This window comes from Cupressus sempervirens, chromosome 6 (assembly GCF_028749045.1).
Source record: "Cupressus sempervirens isolate cs-2001-9-10 chromosome 6, ASM2874904v1, whole genome shotgun sequence".
Classification (NCBI taxonomy): Eukaryota; Viridiplantae; Streptophyta; class Pinopsida; order Cupressales; family Cupressaceae; genus Cupressus; species Cupressus sempervirens.
In genome coordinates, this window is record NC_143123.1 from 38,670,112 (window position 1) to 38,693,189 (window position 23,078).

The window sequence follows — 23,078 nt, forward strand, 5'->3', positions numbered from 1 at the left end:
TTGCTACAACAAGAGTGCAATAAATCAGGCTATGCTAACTCAAATGATCAGCATTATCTTTACGCACATGGAATCTGAAGAACAGGTGTTTTCTTTTACTCAAAATATGAGTGAGATGTCTTCTTAGGTTGCTTTTTTAATTTTAACTTGAGTTTCTCCACAAGTGGATCTTGAGGTTTAGTTTTTTTTTCACAGGTTTGAGGCAGTGTTTCTCTTCCTATAGAAGACACGTTGCATCCTCCTCGTGCTACCTTAGTTGTTCTCCCTACACAAGAAATTGATTCAAACCTAGAACTTTCAAAACAAGAAAGTCATGAAATTGCAACTACTAATTTTTTTGATCAAGATGGAAAAGATACAGGAGCTATAATACTAGGTGATGCTCTCTCCATCGAAAGATTGACTGACGTAGGTCTTGTATTTGTAAAGGAATTGTAGCATCTTGCTAGAGGTGTAGATATCAAGGTTGAATTTGATTGATTTTTTATTAGATAGAAATCAAAATGGCTCTAGCTTGTCCATTATTTATTCTAGGAGTTGTTTAGTTAGCATTTATTTTGTGCAATGCTATTTCCAGGGCTTAGAGGCTGCTCTTGATAAGGCTGCCCATTTAGAAGAGAGTAAGAGAGCATTGGGGTAAAAATTGCTTTTCCATGTTGTCTTCATTACTTTGCAGCTATATTACTTTAATATTTTGCATTTTCTTGAACCATAGTAGCTCAATTGTAGTTGTAACTATAGATATTTGAAATATTTAGTTTTCATTTGAAATCTTATTATTTATTGTGCTTGTTTATAGAGGCATTAATCCGAAAAGCATGAGTATAGGACAATGAGATGCTTTACTAGTTTTTTGTACACTCTATAAGGTGTGATTATATACTATCTTTATTTACAATCCCAAGGTTAATCTTTGATGATAGCTATCCATGGGTTATTTTAACTATCGTGCTTACATGGGGATTGAAGCAAGATACAATTGTGTTAGTTATATAGTTTCATTGTTGTTTGACTAGAATTCATCTACAGTGCAAATGCTAACTATATGGAAATTGATAATGTAGATGTCTATGAAGGAAGAGACCAATGAGCTTGTTACAAAAATAAAGCTTCTTTCCCTTGAGCTACTGTAGGTTGGCTCTTGGATTTGTCATCATTTTTTGTTTTTGAATAAGTTGGAAATTTATGTGAAAGTATAATTCTGGGAGTCAAGTTTTGCACTTGGCATTTACTTAGCAAATCAATCTTTGACTTGGATTTGGACTAATAAAAATTGGGCAACTATTGGAAAATTAAAAACAATATAAATTATAATTCATAAAGAATTGTTTTTAAAATCTCATGATTTTTTTTGGCAAACTCGACAAGTACTTAGTTGAGATTTAGCACTGAATGAAATTGGTTTCATTTGTAGGGATTATTGGAGGGTGTGAACCATTCATTTACATTAAATTTTCATTTTATCGATTCAGTCAAAACTCACTTTTCATATGCATTGTTGAGGGCATCCAATAATTTTTTAGGTCAGTAGTTTATAGCTTCTCAACGTAGTTTTCCTGTCAAGATCTACAGTCTATAGGGAATATAATTTCTTTTCACAACCCTACTTGATGTACAATGTCAATTATTAATTTCTATTTCTTGTCATTTTTTACTTAGTAATTTCTTTTTCTATTTGTTTCAGTTTTCTTTAGGCATTTTATCTGTATTGTTACCATGGTTCAGAGAAAGTTTGAAGGTAAGAAGTTGGTGTTTTTAAATAATCATCTTTGAGTGAGAACCATATTTGATTACTGATTTTTCCTAAGAATATTTTTTCCTTTATATTTTGATTCAGTACAAGGTAGGTAATTCTTTGCTAATATTTGGTTTTGCAGGCAGAAATAGGTGTATTTTTTCCATTGATCATTTTGCGATCCCTAGATAGGTCAGATAGCCCACTTCACCAAAGGACATGTGTTCTAAGGTACATTTTCTAGAGCCAGGAATTGAAATGTTTCTCATATTTTGTCACATTAGTTTACTGATTTGTAAATAGTAAATGTTTCATAGAACTATGAACTTAAATATCAGCCAGTCTATAAGTGTTGAGCTATATTCCTTAAACACATTTCATTCATTTATTATTGGCTTTCTTTGAATTATAAGACATTTAGCTTTTCGTATGTGTTTAACTAAAAATAGGTTTTATAGATCTTAATATCCTCATCCAACTTCTATTCTCCAATTGCTAATAGATGTTTTCCACCTCTATTGTTCATTGTCCTCAAATGATAATAGAATCCTCTTTATATGGATGATTCCTTTCTACTCTCTTTTACATTGATTAATGATATAAATCATTTTTAGGATTGAAATGGTTTACATTTTTTTTTTCTAATTGATATGGTTTACATTTTTGTTTAAGGAAGACTTTTGTATCAACATTTCAGATGATATTTCGTAATCTATCTTCTACATTAACTAAGATCACATGTCAATTGAGCCTCTATAGTTTCTTTTCATCTAAAGACAATTCTAACACTTTGTGAACATTATGTTATGGCAAAAGAAAACAACAAGGACACTCTTGGCATCATTTGCAAGGAGCCATGGGGAAAATTCAAAGCAATATGCTTCTCCAAGTAAAAATAAAGAAGCTGGTAAAAGAGATGAAGCTTCCTTCCAAGGGGCCAAAACACCTTCCACTCCACATGAATCACACAACTTCTCAACATCAAGGTCTTCCACATACTAGTCAAATGAAACCAATCTCTCTAACCTTGTTGATATGGACTATGGTAAAGTGTATGATAAATAAGTGTATGATGGAATAGAGCAAATCTAGAGCACCACCATAACTTATAATATAGAGGGATAGTGATAGTAGTTAGTTGGAGGTCAATTTCGACATTCCATCCATCCCTTTTTGGGTACATGATAATTTTATTTGGTGGTTGTTGTTGAGCAACATAATAGTTCTATTCACATTATATATCAAGTAAATAAATGGCTTGACATTACTTAAAAATTTTCATGCTATCCATTTCTTTATATAATCAAAAGGCTTGAAATGTGGCAAAATGTTCACCATTAAATGGGGACAATCCCTATGGAAATTAACTGAACTTAGTTGAATTGTGCAATAATAAGTCATGTTATGTGTACCCCATATGTTCAAACTATGAAAATAATTCTTTTTATCATATGTTTTATCTTTTGGTGGGCCCTATCAGCCATGGATTGCCTTCATACAATGTACATGATTTGTCTCAATCATCTAACTAATTATATATTCTTCATATTAGTTACTGTCAATGTTTTTCAGGCATTCTATAAAATAGTTCACATGCCTTGCGTATGATATGACATTTTGCATGCATCCTACACTCTCTCTCATCCAGCTGATGATGGATTACACAGAGTGATCTGAAACCATGATGCTAAAAAATACACAATCAAATCCAAAATGAACTTTCACTACAAATGGATTGTGGAAATCTAATATTGGTAAAATTGCATGCATGTCTACTAGGACAATCACAACTTAAACATATATTTGTCTTGGTAGACATGCATTCAAAATTAACAATATTAGATTTCCATAATCCATTTGTAGTGCAAATTCATTTTGGATTTTAGTGTGTGTGTTTTTTAGAATCATGGTTTCAGATCACTCACCGTAATCCATCATCAACTGGATGAGAGAGTGTAGGATGTATGCGAAATGTCATATCATAGGCAAGGCATGTGAACTATTTTATAGAATGCCTGAAAAAAATTTACACCTAGTTGTTGGTGGAAATTTCCACCTTTATTGGTCAAAATTTCCACCAACGCCTAATTTTTTTCCTACCTTTGTTGGTCAAAATTTCCACCTTCATTGGTCGAAATTTCCACCAATGCCTAAATTTTTTTCTACCATTGTTGGTCAAAATTTCCACCAATGCCTAAATTTTTTTCTACCTTTGTTGGTCAAAATTTTGACCAATTCCTCATTGAACTTAGACAATGGCTTTGGAAGGTTTTCGACCAATAGATTGGTCAAAATTTTGACCAACCAATGAGTTGGTCAAAATTTTGACCAAAAAAATATCGACCAATGGGTTGGTCAAATTTGGTCAAAAACTAGGTCAAAAATTCAACCAATAAAGGTCAAAAAATGAACCCAAATGTACTAATGGTTTTGACATTTGAGTGTCAACGCACTTAACCACTTTTACATTGAAGTTGAGTACACTATGTATGCTAAGCTACAGTATGTGCTAAGCTAGAATTCAAATAGATGCTGAGTGACTCTAGGTGCCGAGCATTATACAGGTACCAAGTGATATATAGGTGTCGATTCATAGTTTATGTCAAACAAGTCAGAATGATTCATATGCCAAGTGAACCAAAGTCATACATGTGCTGAGAAAGACAACATGCAATAGGTGCCAAGCAAAGAAGAATAGTATATGTGCCGAGTACCAGTAGTCCAGTATGTGCTGAGCAGCACAAATCAAAATATGAGTTTGTGCCCTCACAAACTCAGATGTAAACCATTTTTGGAGCTGACATAGAAGGATTTCAAAGGATAACAAGGATAAGGACAAATCTTTTGAATTTACTATGTAATCAGCATGTAGCCAATCAAAAAAATGGAAAAGGCATGCAACCAATCAGAAATACAAGGAATGAGCGAGAATTCAAGATTCAATATGGATCATAGATCCATACCTAACCCTAAGTCTACAAAGTCTTTATTAGAAGGTTTAGACGCCATGATTTTATGTTGCTAAAGAGAAGTCAAGGAAGTTGCTAAGTTGATAGCAAAATTGTAGGACAAGACAAATAGTGAGGGGCAGTATAGACATAGTGAATTGAACAAAAATTACACATCTAGTTGATCAGAACAAAGCAAGGGATAAAAATAGATATCAGATCAAGTAAGGATTACATTAGAATGATTAGATCAATTGCCTAAAATTAGCAATTGAAGATTGTAAGCAATCAGGTCAAAAGATTTCTAATACTCTCTAGCCACTATATTAGATAGTGAAAACCCTATAATGATAGGTTAGCTTACCAACTATTTTGTAGATCCTTTGAAGAGGTAACTAAATCCTTTAATAGGGTGACACTTCATGTAAAGTATTTGTAAATCCTTTAACTAGGTCACTATTGACATAATGTAAATTTAGCCTTTAATAGGGCAGGCCTTTCACAAGGTAGACCATCAGAAGTGGTCAAACAATTATTGTTACAGTGATTTTTATGGGTATCATCCCCACCCTAGTTTTACCTTCTTATTCCTGGAGGGTTTCTAGGTTACCAAATCTGGTATTATAAGTGTTAATGCATGTGTTTACTTTATGTTTATTTAATATGTTTACATGCATGCAGTTTACTTTCAGTTATCTATTTTAAAGGATTTGAAAAGGTGAAAAGTGTGGTACTTCTGATTCCCCCCCCCACTCTCTCATAAGTACTCTTCCCATTTGAATATTGCAACATATAACTCTAGTATATTTGTAAATTTTTGTAGGAAAAATGACATCAAGAAAGAGCTTACAAATAATTATACTCCGTAGTAAAATGGAGTGGTTGAAAGGAAGAATAGAACCATTATTGAAATGGAAAAAATAATGATGAAAGGAAGGGGACTCCCAACTGAATATTGGGGATAATCTCTAGCAACAATAATATAGTTGATAAATAGGAACCCTACAAAATTAGTTTGTGACAAGATTCCTCTTGAGGCATGGTCAAGGAATAGATGAACAGTTGAACACTTGAGAGTGTTCAGATGTGTAGCATATGCACATGTGCTTAAGGAATAAAGGAAAAATCTAGATGACAAAGGTGTAACGTGTATCATCATAGGGTATAACTTAGAATCAAAGGCTTATAAGCTATATGATCCAATTGGCAAGAAGATCATCATCTCAAGAGATATGGAGTTTCTTGAAAATTAGTCATGGGATGGCCTGGTAGTTGAATCCTCAAAAACTTCAACTAAAGTGCCTACTATTGAAGATGAAGAAGATGACATTGGTGATCAACAAGATGATGAAGTAGCAAACATAGATTGTAGACAAAGGCAAAAAGGCAAGCAACCCTTAACATGCCAAGCAATAGCTTCAAGCACTTCAACATAGCCCCAAGCTAGTATACAAAATAGTAGCAATAGCAATACTGAGAATTCAAATCCCACTCTCGCCTCCCTATTGCCAAGAAAGAATAAAATTCTAAGGGAGATATACCCAGAAGAAAGGTATGAAGAAGATTATGATGAGAGTGTAAATTTTGCATTATTTTCTCATAGTGATCCAATTTATTTTGAAGAAGCTGTGAATGAAGAGAAATGGTGTAACGCCATGGATGAGGAAATAGATGCTATTGAAAGAAATGAGACATGGGAGTTAACTACTTTTCCTCCCAAGAAGCAAGTAATTGGAGTGAAATGGGCCTACAAGACCAAGTGCAATGCTAAAGGAAAATAAGATAGGAATAAAGAACATTTAGTGGTCAAGGGGTACAAGTAGAAATATGCTAGAGATTATGATGAGACATATGCCCTAGTTGTAAGAACGGAAACCATGTGTGCTATCATAACAATTGCAACCTAGCACAAATGTAAGGTATATCAAATGGATGTGAAGTCCACCTTTTTGAATGGTGTATTGAAAAAGATGTTTATATGGAGCCACTACCTAGTTATGAAGTTGTAGGTGAAGAGCACAAGGTGTATAGATTGAAAAGAGATCTATAAGGGCTCAAGAAAGCTCCACAAGCATGGTACAATAGAATTGACTCATATTTGATGAGCAATGGCTTTACAAAAAGCTATAGTGAGCCCATTCTCTACATTAAGGAAGCATGTGGTAAAGTGTTGATTGTTGTCTTGTATGTAGATGACTTAATCTTCACTAGAAATGATAATTTCCTATATAGTGATTTCAAAGAGGCCATGAAAAATAAATTTGAAATTACAGATCTAGGTCTCTTGAAGTACTTTCTACAAATTAAAAAAAAATGCAGAATGACATTTTCATCCCTCAAGAAAAGTATGCAAGGAAGATCTTGGAGAGATTCAAAATGAAAAATAACAAGGCAGCCCCAACACCAACAGTAGTAGTTTTGAAGTTGAGCAAGGAAGATTGTAGAAAAAGTGTGAATCCAACATTATACAACAGTATGGTTGGAAGTTTGATGTATTTGACTACAACTTGGCTAGACATGATGCATGTAGTAAGTTTGATTTTCAAATTTATGGAAAAACCAAAGGATTCCCATTGGAAAGTGGAAGGATCCTAAGGTATGTGAATGGTACCAAGGGATTTGGGATTTTGTATACTACAAATAATGATTTCAAGTTGGTTGGTTATACAGATAGTGATTGGGCTAGAAGTTTAGATGATAGGAAGAGCATTTCAGGATACATGTTCCACATGGGATTGGGTGCAATTTCATGGGCATTCAAGAAGAAACCTATTGTTGCTCAATCTATAATAGAGGCTAGATATATAGTAATGGATGCAAAAACATGTTAAGCTATTTGGTTAAGGAGGATCTTGACATATTTGAATGAAAGGCAAGAGGATGGAATCATAATCTTTTGTGACAACATCTCCTCAATTGCATTGTCTAAGAATCTAGTCTTCCATGGGAGAAGCAAGAATATAGATATTAGATATCACTTCATAAGAGAGTTGGTGGAGAATGGGGATATCAAAATGGAATTTTGTAAGTATGAGCAAAAGATAGCAAACATTTTTACAAAGCCTTTTGACATTGGAACTTTTGTGCACCTAAGAAAGTGTCTTGGCATAGTTGATTTAGATATGGAGTGATCCTTGTTTTTTTTTTGGCTCAAGGAAAAATGGGAATGTGAAATATCTTATGTGTGAGCAGTTGCCCCTTGAGCCAAACACCCACCTACCATCTTGACAACCTCCACAATAGTTAGATATATTGAATGTAGGTAGGTGAGTTCAAATCCAAAAATGAGAGGGAAATTTTTTGAGATGGGTAAAAAGGAAAATATGCTCATTCATTTTAAATAGCTAGCAAGGAGTAGAAAAAGGAAGAAAAAAAAGAATATCAGAGTAGTCAAAGAGTAGAAGGAAGGTTCAGGAAGAAGATCAAAGTTGTAGTAGCACAATATCAAATTCTTCTTATTTTTTGTAAGTTATTTTATTTGACCTATTGAAGTAGTGATTACTCTAGGCATTTTTGTATACAACCATTAGTGTTGTAAGTTTGAAGTTTAAGTTTTATCAATTTGAAGTTTTTTTGGGTTATTGGTGCAAGCCAAATGATCCCAGATTTGTAATAGTTTAAACTTAGTTGAATGGAAAACAAGAAAGAAAACATACTTGGTGTTGGAGTTCTTACTAGTAAGGAACATATCAAGTAGATCTAAACTTAATACCAGGAAGCATAAGATAGGGACAAGCCTAAGGATCAACTAAATCCTATAATAAAAAAGGGTAAATCTTAGTTTTGGGCCAACATTAATAGAGTCATCAAGACTCACTTCACTTTGGGCTCTACTAGGCCAAGGCAAACAAACCTTAGGGATTAATCTTGTTAATTTGATATTCTTGTCCTTCAAAGATTGTTCCCTATAGTAGAAATTGTCAATTTTCTTCTATGATTTTTTGAATAAAATTCCTGAACATAGTAGCTAACAATAACCATAAACTAAATGCAAATAAGTAATTACCAACACTTTTAGTTCTTAGTACATAAAAATGATAAACTGATTTTATTTGTTTGTTATGCATTTCCTGCACTTAGGTGAATCATCAACTTGTTCTTGCAGTTCAAAATGATCAGTGTCGTACCCATGGATATATAGAGTCAATAATCATCCATCTTGGACCTATTTAATCAACTTGTAATTAAATTTTTCAACAATGAGCTGTGGATTTCATTCTTATCTAATCTTTTTTATAAACCCTAAACCTTATCAATTACAAAGAGTTATTATCTAATTCTTTGAATCAACAACAATTAGTAAGAGATATACAATTTTGTATGAATTGCATTAAACTAAATGAAACTTGTTCATTTCAATCTCAAGATTATAGATACATAAGAAGGAGAAAAAAATTCAAAGACAAAGATATATATAGAGAAAATCCTTCTTATATTAATTTCCTCTGAAATTTGCTTACAAAACTAACAAAGGCTCAGTGAATACTTAGAGACAAGCCATTGATACTAGATATTCACCTTATGTATTCAAGTATTCAAGAAATGATTACATTCACCATATTATAGAAAAATAATGGATGGAACTGTAATAAGACATTATAATAATACAAATTTACAGGTAGCCAACATCAACTCCACATCTTAGAAATCCATTTATACAATTCCAAACAAGCTACAAATGGGAGGAGGACACATGTATAAGTAAGAATGGATACTAAAGGTGGAAAGATAGGAAAAAAAATTTAAAAAAACATTCTTTAGATTTTCAATTAGAAAAAGATGAGGTAGTTGAGAAAGTTAGCAGGTGAAAATTAAAGTCATGCACTTTGAATTTACTCCACTTTGTCTTTATCTATTCTCAACAACTACCTGCTGGTAAGGCTTTGATCTCTCCCACCACTTTCCAAACATAAATTTCCCTTTTTGTGGCCACTCCATAGTTTTAACCTCTTGTAAGTCTTGAGTGGCCTTAGTCCACCTAGCATCCATTGTGGCTTTATATTCAACAAAAAACTTGTTTAAGTCTACTTCTTCCTTAAAAAGGGAATGAATCAATTTATTATAAGGGACATCAAATTATCTTCAAAAATTGCCACTATGTCATCATGGGTAATAATGGCACCAAAGGTATTAGACCATTCCAACCAATCTATCACTGTATTGGTGGCATGCAAAATTGATGGTATGCAGGGCTTTATTCCTTAAGATAAAAATTTCAATTTTCCTTATATAACCTATTATTTTTTAGTGAAGAAACTAATAATTTTTTTGACTATATCCAAGCCCTCCTTTACTAAGATTATTTTATCAAGAAAATCTAGCTTTTTAGCCATCAATATAAAGAGCCTCTCCAAAAATTGTGTATATGGTCCCCATAGATTAAATGTGGGTGATAGCCATGTAAGTGGCTCATTGCAAAATTATTTAGAACTTTGTAAAGAAACAAAAGAAGTATGAGCTAGTTGTGATATACTCTTCAAAATTTCAATCCTATGGCTTATCAAAATCTTAAGTACATATGTCCTTAGCTCACCTCCTTGCTGAGTAGATTGAGTATCAATGCTCATCCTACTGGGTTCTAATGTTTCCACTTCCCCCAAATCCTCTGTTTGTGTTGGGGCCTCAATTGTGTTACTAGTTGGCTAATATTAATCTTCATATTCTTCTCTCTATTCTGTAGTAACCACTTGTTTTACCTATGTAATTTTCTCTTAGAGAGATGCAACTTCATTTTCAAGTACTTGGACCTTGGCCTCAAGCTCTACAATTCTTTCCTTATACACATTGCTCTTTCTACGATCATCTTCATAGAGCTTTATAACATCTATGTAATCATGTATGGACTTAGATAATTTGGTCTCCATCTCCTCTACCTTGGCTTCATTCATAAATGAAAAATGTTTCAATGCCTTAGAAATATTTGTGCCAGAGAAGCCCTATAGTGTCCACACAATCATGTTACCTTGTTTAGTGCTCTATATATCCATTAATTTTGGCTTGTTAGATGAAGGAGCCATACTCCTAATTGCCATAGATTTGGTATCAATGTTGAAACCAGTTCCTCTCTATAATCCATCTACACCAAATGCCTCATATGAAATCACATTTTCCTACCTCCTTATTTGATCAAGCATGAAAGCTTATTCAACATCCCATCTAGGCATTAATAACATGCCACTCCTCTGCACAAGATCTCTTGCCTCCTCTAGAGTCATGATTTCACTCTCAAGATCATAAGCCCATAGATTCTCCACTAATTCCATCTTTTTCTCATCATCCTCAAGGAATTGTTGGGCCTAGATGATTCTACCATCCAGCCTAGCTAATGCTAGTTCTAAGTTAGTGAGCATACCCTTAGCTACTCTAATCCTATTATGGAGATAGTTTTTCCTTAAATTTGCAAAATACAGACTATTGCCAAGTAAAATCTGTAATGTCCTTTGTTTTACCTCAGTAGAGATATGCACAACCTTCTATCTCTTATTTCCCTTTATAACCCATGATGCTTGAGGGATATCATCTTCTTCTTCTATTTCTAAAGTTACATTAGGTTTAGGGCTATCTGGGCATACCCTATCCTCCTCTCCCATTGGTCCCATTGGCATCTTGGCCATAATCTCAGCATGGTTTGTGAGCATCTTCCTAATCCTCTAAGGATAGTAGATATCCATATAAAATCCCATAAATTGGGGATATTCTCTCTTCAATTCTCTCTCCACCCTCAAAACATCATCTAGCTTTGCTAGCCTATCAATTGCCTCACCCTCTGCAACTATGTTTGTAATGACATCCTCATGGGGAAATTCCTTGGTTCTAGGTAGTATATAATTTCTCATTTCTTTAAGGGTGACCCTCATCCAATTATCAAGGTCATACATCCTATAGGGACCAATTGACAAATTGAAATGATGGAGGAAAGAATAAATTTTATCTAGGGCTTCTTTCCCAATTGTAAAATCCCCAATCCTAAAACACCTACATAAGAAAGTGCCCTTATGCACTTTGGGTCATAGATACTCCCTATTGACCATAAATAATTGCCATATGAATTCAATTACACCCAATCTAGGAGGGATAAATTTTGGTAATATATGGGGTGACTGAGGATGACCATAGGCTCTCATCAATGAAAAGGTTGGGAATAAGAAAATGTCCCCACAATTATGATCTAATATTTTACCCTCAAGAAGCAGGGCATGTCTCAAAAGGGTCTTTAAAATCTCAAGTGCCCTAAAGTAACTTGAATCTAGAATTTTCATTATTACAACACTAAAATTATTGAAAAATGAGACAAAATTAGAAAAGTGATAATTACTATCCCATACCCGTATCCACAACTAAACTAATAGAACTCCATTTGCATCAGATGTGTGGTCAATGAAATTAGAACTCACATACCCTACATTCTTTTAGAGGTTCAAGTGCATCAACAATGAATAGTGATGGAACTTGAAGTTCTTTAGTTCTTCACTCTAAAACCATGCAATATTTTCTTTCATCACCTCTATAACGTGTTCAACACAATCATACTCCCACCATGGTAGGAGTCTTGCACATCTCTTGTAATTATAAATTCAGCTCCGTAAACCATATTAGTTCCATCTTTACCAACCATGTTGTGGACACCATAGACTATTTTTACAAAGTAATTTTTAAATTTGTCCAAAAGCATCATTTTTTCTGCCTTCTTAGGGTAATCACCCACATTATTTTAATCCATGGGATTATACTACAACATAGATTTTCCAGTGTTGGCCTTGGTATTCCTTTCAAACTTCCTCTATAAATCTTTTAAATCCACAGGCTATCCCATAGTTCCATCTAGTCCAAAAGCCTCAATGAATGATTCATTGTCAACTATACACAAAATAGTTCCATCATTTCTATGGAATGATTTGGTGGCTGGATTGTAGCAATGGAAAAGGGCCTGCATCAAATCCACATCCACAAAAATGTCTGGAAATATTAATTTGGCTAAATTCTTCTCCCATGGGTTAGACACAGGAATCTTCTTCTCTGTGTTATAGTAGAAGTACTTGAAAAGTTCAAAACTGGTGACACTAGGGTACACAACATCTCTGCAAAGAGCATATGGGCCAAAAAAGGCATGGTCATCTATGGCATTAGAATTAGAGGAAATTGGAAAAAGCTTTATCCATTCCTCAACAAACCTATTAGGTTTCCTTTGTTGTGTTTTCCCAGCTTTAGAAGTTGAAGTCTTTTCAACTCCCATGTCTGATGCTCGAATTTCTTCCACCTCTTTATCAGACTTCTTCACAATATGCTAGCAAATATAGTATGGAAATCAATCTCAGGTTCTAAAAATAATTGTCTATATACATTGAAAACTCTGTAATTGCTCAAATAAGAAAGCTTTTATAAGTCAATGTAAATGAATCAACATTAACTTTGCATTGGTTTTCAACATGCTTTGAAATGTAATATCAGCTCATTTTATCACCTCAAAGGAGCATCTCCATTACTATCCAGTGATATACCTTTTATACCATATTCAAATCTAATTGGTTGAGAAGCTTATTGTCCTTTCCAGCTCAAAACAATGACTAGCATGTTTTATCTCAAAATACGGCCTACAACCTTATGATCATTAATGAAGGAAAATGACTCTTCATAACATCTTATTAAAGAAAAATGGCTCTCCAATGTTAGGAAATCCTTTTGAAAAAACCTTATTGAACAATCAAAAACCCTGACCAAACTCTTTACGATCTTAAGAGTCCTTAGTTATTGCGGTGTCAGTGCTGATTTTTTCTTCTCCTATGATCTTTTGGCAAACAACTTATCTTAAGATCACATAGTATCTTACTTCGACCTGCTTTGTTTTATGAACTTACAATAACAATCACTTTTTTTACTTTGTAACATCTACGGTTACCTTTTAAATTTTTATGATACTACAAGAAACACTTAAGCTTCTTTATTGTAGCATTGTGGGCTTTGCCTTTTTCATTTATGATCTTACAATCATGGGTTACTTATTACATCAAAATACATTTTTTATTGCACTAATATTTTATGATGAACTATATATCATAAGATTGGAGATTGCCAAATGCCACTTAAAATTAAATATAAAAATCTTTTTTGGTCCCACTGATCCAGCTAAGAAAATATTTGGTATTCGTATCATAATCTGGCCAATCAAAAACTTGACACTTGAATGATTGTACATTACCATTTTTTTTTGTCTTCCATCATGTTATGATCCTACCATCATAAGTGTCTCATAACATTACAAAAACTAAATATTTCCTTTATGATCTTAAGATGCACTTTTCTTCGTAACATTGTAACATGCTTTTTCATTTTCTCTTATGCCACAATCACCTCCTTTGTCATAATTATCCATGATACCGTGACACAATACTTTATTTTAAGATTAAGACATTGAAAACTCTTCCTCACTACACTCCACTAACCCTTTATCGTAACATCATGGAAAATGATGTAAAAGACCAAAAATAAAATCCTACAACTTTAAAACCTAGGGTTAGGGCCTAGACTCTGATCCTATGAATATTCCTTTTAATATGAGATAAAATCAAAACCCTAGGGCACCAAAACTCACATTTGGGACAATAATGAAATAATTAGATTAGGGTAAAACATGCTAGGGTTTCCTCTGTAGATGAAAAACAAAAACATATAAACCCTAACTTCTCTATGTTCATTTTATTTTCACCATAAAATTTGAAAATTATGCTTACTAAAAATAGGAGCAATGAGTGGCTCTATCTAGGAATGATGGATAACTTGTATCCATGCAAGAATTTAGAATCTCTGGGTTAAGCAAACCACACACATGATAGCCTAAGAAAACCTTGAAAAATATACAACAAAATATACATATATACAAGAGTTATACATATATGTATAGGTGATTACAAAAATGTACACAAATATAGAACCTAACTACTATTCATAGAAGATAAATACATTCAACATAAGGATTTCTCCAAGAATTGTCCATGAACTGGCAACTCCAAAAAGTTTCCTGATAGTTCCTTGATGAAATATGAATCTTCACCCTAAGCTAAATCAACCAAATAAGGACCAAGCTATATGGGATCAAATTTCTCATGTCTACCTCTATCTTCTAGCCTTGCATTCCACATTAGGACAAGATCATCTGATTGAAGCTTTCTAACCACTACCTTCTTACCATATAGATGTTTTGTCTGCAACCATAATTTCATATTTCTTGTAGAGACCTTCCTTCTTGTCTCACTTAATTAAACTAACTCATCCATCCTTTCATGCATATCATCTAAATATAGGTATACAAACCCATCAAATTGTTTTAAGGCATTTTGGCCTGAATTCCATACACAAGGTCAAAAGGTGATACACCTATTGCCTTTTTTACTATTACTCTATCAGCCCAGATGACCAACTACAATTTAGAGTCCCAAGCCTTCTTGTTATTATCTAGGGTCCTTTTTATGATCTTTAACAAACTCTTTTTTGAAGACTCAGGTTGTCCATTTCCTTGTGGATGATAAGGCGATGAAACTAATCTAGTAATGCCATACTTATCATAGAAATTAATAAATTCCTCAGATATAAAACACATAGCATTATCAATTACTATTCTTTTAGGACATCCAAACCTTGTAATGATATTATTCAATAGGAAATTGTTTACCACTTTACTGGTAGAATTTCTAGTAGGGATTGCATCAACCCATTTTCTAAAATAATTAGTCGCAACTAGTATCCATGAGTAACCACCACTAGAACTAGTTGAAATCTCACCTACAAAATCCATACCCCATTGTTAAAAGGGTGCTTGGGTCTCAATTGATTTCAAAGGCATGTTTCTAGAAAATTTTGATTTTCCTGCAAATCTCTAGCAAGGATCACATTTCCTAACTAGGGCTTGGGTATCGTTAAATAAGCTAGGCCAACAAAAGCCTACTCTCATAATATTGTGGGTAGTAGTTTTTTCCATGTAATGCCCATCGCATACCCTTGAGTGCATATCAGTCAACACGTCTTTTGATTTCTATTGATCAATGCATTTCAATAATATTCCTTCAAAATTCCTCCACCATAGATCTCTATTTATAATAATGTATCTGACTACATGTAGTTTTACAATCCTCCTTTCATTATTTGTTAAATGGGATGGAGATTCCATATGCAATAAATAATATATCACATTTTTGTACCAATCACACTGATCCATATCATAGGTACTAATGTTGAGGTTTCAATCTTTAGCATTTATTTGATTTGCATCTAAATTTATCTATGCCATGAGCTTAGCTAATCCTTAGCCTCTCACCAACTTGGTAATTTGGATATCTATGTTAAACCCTTAGATTTTGTTGATCCATCTACACCTTCTACTAGACACCTCTTGTTGAGAGAAAATATCCTTCACTACTGCACTACACACACAAGAAATAAAAATAGCACCTACTAGGTAACACCTAAAGGCCATAACAATTTTGACTAAAGCATATTCCTACTTCTCATTTATTTCATACTTAAGTTCTACAGGTTGCAAGGATTTACTAAAGAATACTATGTGTTGTTCATAACCATCTTCATTTTTCTGAAGTAAAACTACTGCAATAGTATGGAAACATGCATAAGATAAAATATACATAGGATTTTCATAATTAGGGATTCTAAGGACTACATCATTCTTTATAGCATTTTTAATTTCTTGGACTGCAACACTAGGCTTACCTTCCCAACTAATTGTAGCTCCCTATTTGAGCATTTTTGAAATTGTCCTACTAACCTTAGCAAAGTTAGTCACAAATCTCCTTAAGAAATTAACCTGCCCAAAGAAATATTGTATACCTTTGACATTCTTTGGCTTTGGCACTTTATCAATTTCTACTACCCTTTTAGGGTCAATCTTTACCCCATGATTTGAAACTATATGTCCTAGAAGCTTTCCTTCTATGACTCAAAAAATACATTTTTTAGGGTTTAAAGAAACACCATATTCTAATGCCCTAATAAAAATCTTTTCAAGATGCTTACAATGGTCCTTAGCTTTCTTTCAGTGTTCTATCAAGTCATCTTGATATACCACCATGAAATTGTAAATATATTCTTTGAAAGCTATATCCATGGCCCTTTGAAAAGTTGCTCCCACATTTATGAGACCAAAAGGAATTCTCACATACACATAAATTCCCTAGGGAGTAGTGAAGGTTTTCTTGAATTGTACTTTTTCATCAACTATAACTTAGTTGTATCTTGAAAATCCATCCATTATAGACATTAAGTCTAAACCAGTTGCTATAGCATAGCCTCCATATTAGGTAATCCATAATTATCCTTCAAAGATGCAATGTTTAGATTCCTAAAATCAACATAAAGCCTAATGTCACCATTATTTTTTCTAACAGGTACCAAATTGGACACCCATGAGGAATGCCTAATTTTTTTTATTATCCCTCCATCCCTAAGCTTCATTATTTCTTCTTGGATCTTGGGAGCTAAAGTGGGATTCACTGGCCTATGTTTTTGTATGGAAGGTTTTACATCCTCCTTGAGAGGTATTACATGCTAGAAAAAATCTTGCTTATAGACCTTAAGGTCATCATAAGGCCATGAAAAAACATGTCTAAACTTTCTTAACTATCCTATTAAGGATTTCCTAATTTCAAAGGATGAGATCTTGCCAATGTATACTTTCTTTGGGTATTCAAGAGTGCCCATATTTATTTCTTCCAATTCCTATGGTTTCATATCTTTTGCATCTGAATATAATCAGTCCTAGTTATCAAAAACATTTTCCAAAACAACTAGTCCCTTAGGAACCTTGTTGGTCTTGAGCTATAGGATCTCTTGTCTAAAAATATTTTCTTTTCTATCTATTGTTTCTATCCAAGAACTGCATTCATGTTCTTGTGCATGGTATTTTTCCTCATTAAGGAGAAAATTTAGGATCTCCTTTTCATCCTCAAAAACTTGCAAACTTTCCACATTATTTGGATTTAAAGGCCTGGTCTACTTTTCAATAGTAGAAAAACTAACAAATGATATGTCATCTAGCTTTATAGCCACATTTTCCAATAAGTTAGCCATTTTATTATTACTTCTATCCTTCCACACTATTCCAAAAGCATCGAATAACTCAATCATATCCCGATCAAAATTCCTATACTATTTTAATCTTTTATTTTTTGAAACATACACTCCTCTAACCTAAGAGATAATCAACTCAGAGTCACCAATGACATGCATTTTCTTGATTCCATGGCTCACTGCTACCTTTAACCCTAGCAAAAAATCCTCAAATTTTGCAACATTGTTGGTACTGTAGACACTAAAAAATGGTTCCCATCTATGGTTTCATCACTTCTTCATACTAATTCGTTCCATTTTGTCACTCTACTAACTCTGGTCTTTTGGCCAAATTGATCATACATTATCATTTGTATCCTCTTTCACATCAATTTCATGTCATTTCAAAATCATATCAAACCAAATCAAAACCATTTCATATCAACTAAAAATCACCCTAAATCAACTCAAAATCACCCAAAATTATTCCTAATCATCATGAAACATATCAAACATCTCAAATCTATCATCATTTGTCCATTCCTAGGTACTGTTGTGGCTTTTAGTTCCTTGGAAACCTATCAATCTATCAAATCTTATCAATCTAGCCTTAGTACTATCATGGCTCTTAGTGCTAGGTCAAACTATCATTCATGTCATCCAATCTTTGACATTGTCAAGGATCTTAGTGTTGGATCATGGCATTATCAACCATTTTAATAATATTGACAGTGTCTGTTGATATTATTATGATCAACCTTATCCATCAATCTCAATCCTATAGCATTTTACAATGTCAATTAAATGTTGCATATCAATCAATTCATGTCATGTGTCCTTGGCTTTTTATCAATTTTGATAAATCAATTAATTTGACCATGGATTTGGTCTATCTATCATCATCCTATTCAATTTGTATTATCATTAGATTTTATCAAAGGATACTATCACACTTATTTAATCAATTTGGCCAATCATTTACTAATTTTCTCTATAGGATTAAATAACTCATAATTTAATCCTATGTCATTCTTACTAATTATTCTTCCTAATGTTCATCATCAATCAATTAATTAATTTTATTAATTAATTGATTTATCATTCACAAATCATGGAAATTCTTAATTTCCTATGTCATATTTTCCATCATTAATCCCATTTTCACTAATTTCTATTTTGTGGAATAAAGGATTTTTAATTCAAATATTCCATAAAATATTGATATCATCATGACAATCGGGTATGACACCTTGTGGATTATCCTTTGACATTTGGCTAAGATATGTCATAATCCAATATTCTTATTCCCTTATGCATGTCTATCTTTAGCTCCCTTTGTCATAGATTCTTGGCTTTAAGTGGGCTTGAGGTGTCTTATGACATGCCATAGATTCTCTCCCACATTTAGCCAAGTTCGACTTCCATGCATCATATAATCTTACACTTGGCATCTTGTGTCATATGTGTCATGGATTCTCAAAGGAATCTCTTGCCACATTGCATATCCAAGGGTGACAAATCCAATGTTCTCACCTTGAGTGTTGATTATAAAATGAGCACTCTTTCTCTCATTTATGGTCCCTATTTTTTCTTATCTTTTTCACTCTTTCTCTCACATTCAAATCACAACTTCAAGTATTCTCATAGCATTATCATCATCTTAGGCTTTTGCTTCAACTTTGTGTGCACTATAGGCAATTTTGGAGCTACTACATTTGGAGAAGAAAGAAGGACATGGAAGCTACAAATGAAAGAGGGGGATTCTAACCTTGTGTTGCTTTCTTTATTAGTTTGGCTTTCATGGTAGGCTAAAGGGTGCTAATGTATGTTGATTGATTTTGTGATTTGCTCATAGTATGTTAGAATCTACATCTAAGGTTTCTATCACTCTCTAGGACATAGGTTAGATGATTTTGTGTTACTGATGGTTTGTTTACAACATGTGGAAATTTTTGGATGAATATTAATCATTGAAAACTACTAATTCTTGCTTTGCCAAATGTTGTTGAAGACATTGAGTGTTTGTCAAAACCATGTGTGTGGTTTTCTTAGATTAGGTAACATTTCATTTGGTGCTTAAAATGAACTTTTTCTTTTCTACCTAGTGTGTCTGTAGTGTTTAAATCCCTAGGAGTTGCATGGATGTATCCTCTCCCCTCGCCATTCATGGATCTTGGGTGTAAGAGAAATCCATGTAACTCCTATAGGAGGCCTGCCTTGGACCAAGATACTCGATATTGGGTATACCAAGGGACGACCTCAGAGAAGTAACAGGCCAAAATCTAGGTCAATGTTCCAATTGCTATATAAAATTTAATTACAATGAAATCCATGTCAGTGGTATTGCTGCATGATAGCTCTCCAATACCCTTGTGGTGTGTCAAACCCTGGTTCTCAGGGCTTGGAGACTTTTTGTAGAAGTTTATCATTCACTTTTTGAATAGAATGCCCTTACTAAAAACCATATTTTAGTGGCCAAAATCCTTTCTATCCACTGGCTCAAGGGGTCACCCATGCCCATGAAGACATCCTACATTCTCATGGTCCTTAGTAGAGGCAACAGTCCCTTGGGAAGTCATGCCCCTTGGGAAGTGGATCTTGGTAGCCTCGAGAAGTGAGTGAGCTATAAGGGGGAGCCTGTGGTGCCAAGATCCTAGGTTTTTGGCTCTCGATAAATGTGAATGAACTTTGGTTCAAGTAGGAATTCAATGGATACAATCCTAAAGCCTATGTTGTGGTGTGATTGTTCACTTTTAACAATAGCTATTCTTGTCTTAATGTGTCTTGCGTGTGTGTAAAACATAATCAAGATAAAAGACAACATTTAAATTTACACCTTGGAAATTGTTAAAACCTTGTCAAAAAATTACACATGGTCAAAATGCTACAAACTTTGTCAAAAATTTGTAAACTTTGGTCCAATACATTCAACACTTGGAAAACATGGCAACTTGTGATCTTAAACATGCTTGGAAAAACATAGATTTCATCCTCGCATAGATTCCACTTGAATTCACCCTAGTCTAGGCTTCATACTTGTATCATATAGGTTTCATCTTGCATCCTTGAGCACTTACTTAGTAACCCTCATTTTCAAATTGCAATCATTAGAGTTTAGCTTGCATCCTCTGCATTTCACCCTCAAAATCAACACTTTGCATTGCCCATCTTACATCTTTCCATACCCAACCCTCCAACCCTCATCTTGACCACTTTAACCTTCATTCTAGGTTTCATAAGTATCATTTTTAACCTCCATTTTGGTCTTAGCATTTTCCTCTACTGTTTAGCTCTCTACAATATCAATCTGGAAAACATAGCACCCAAAATTGCCTTAATTTCAACGCAGTTTACCAATTGAGCCCTAAAACTACCAACTTCACCCAAACTAGCCCCAACTACACCATAGGCATATTTGGTACTATTTAAGAACACTTGGTGGTCTGAGGACCCAGTTTGGGATTCCAAATAACATTTTGTGGCTTCAACAATGTTCTTAGGTACCTGGATAAGTCCCCCCAGTCTCAGCATGCCCTGATTTGCATTATGCATCTCCTAGTCTTCATTGCCTCCACTTAGGACATAATTACTTAAGTCATAACCCCTATTGTACACCTCCTAACCCATTCCAACATCAACCCCAAAATCTTAGCTTCATGGCATATCAATTTGGCAACCACATCACTCAGATTCAACACACATTAAACCCAGCTTCCCAATTGTGCCCAAAAACTACAAACTGCACTCAAACTTTTCCCAACTACACCATAGGCACAATTGGTACTATTAGAGTGCACTTGGCACTGTCATGGTGCACTTGGGAACCTGCATGACCATTTTGGGCCTCCAAACTACATTTTGGGACCCTCAAACTACATCTAGGAGCCTTTGTACCGCCTCATTCTGCATTTGACCCAAAACTGCATCTTGCACCCAAAATATCATTTTTCACCTTATAACCTTTGCATGTCACATATCCACTCAGAATCATCACCATTTTGAGTCCCCTAAACATCACTTTGAATCCCAAAACCTTTGAACTTAGTCAAAAATTTGAACAAAAGTATGGACCCTAGAGTATTACATTGTGTTAATGGATAATGGATCTTGACCATGGTCATTTTATCATTTTATTTTATCATTTTCTTTGGTCAAATGCTACCTATGTCAAGGTATATTTTTCTTTATCATTTTGATCTTATCACTTTTTGTTTTTGTTTTGATCAAGATCCAAAGTCTATTGTCATAACATTAAACTTTTAGGTTAATACCTTGTAAAGATTTCACCTAAGTTCAAAATACTTTCCATATACCCTTGTCATTGCATTATCATATTCCTAGTGTCCCTAAACATCATTTTGACTTACCCTAGTGGCATATCCCTTTCATTTTGCATTGTTCAAATCCTAGCATCATTTTTACTATCAAACCCTACCAAATTGTCCATCAATCAAATTGTCTTCTTGATCATTTACCCTCATTTAGCATATCAAAAATGTCATTATCAACCCTTGAACACCATCCCTTTCATACTCTACCTTGCATACATCAACCTTTAGCATCCTTACCAAGTCTGAAACATAACCCTAACCTTCATTTTGCATACCATAATCTTCATTTTTCATACCTTCAAAACATCACCTTGCATTTGCATATGCATAGTTTCCTAGGACATTTTCATCTTGCATATCAAAAATATAGTTTATTTAGCATTTCCTCACACTGCATAACATCCCTAAACACTTAAAAATCCTAAAAACACTCATATGTTGCATACCCACATCTTGATTATCAAGTTTTGACCTAATTTACCAACTGCAACCTTATTTTACCAAATGCACTCTTCAAGTGTGTAGTTGGTAGTTTTAGAGCACACTTGGTAATCAAGTACTTCATTCTAGGTTCTAGAACCCCAATCTACACTCTCACAACTTGCATTGTATCCCAAAACCTTAGAAATCACTCAAAACATTCAAAATTTTCATTTTAGGCACCCTAGCACCTCTGTTTACCCATTGCATACCTCTTACTTACCAACTGCTTACTTTAGGCACTATCTGGGTGTAGTTGTAGTTTAGGTGCACACTTGGGAGGCAAAAAATCCATTCAAGTTTCCCTCCATTGCATTTGCATTCTTAGGTATCATGCCAGCACTCACTAGGACACAATCAACTCAAAGAGCTAAAGAACTCTATCAACGTTTTTTTGTGAGGTGCCAACACAACCAAAACCTCATCTAAGACAAAAAAAGAGTAAGAAAACCCAAAAAACCTTTGATGAAGACCAAATTGATGCATCACAACCTTTACTTGCAGACCCCTTAAACATGTATTCATAAGATC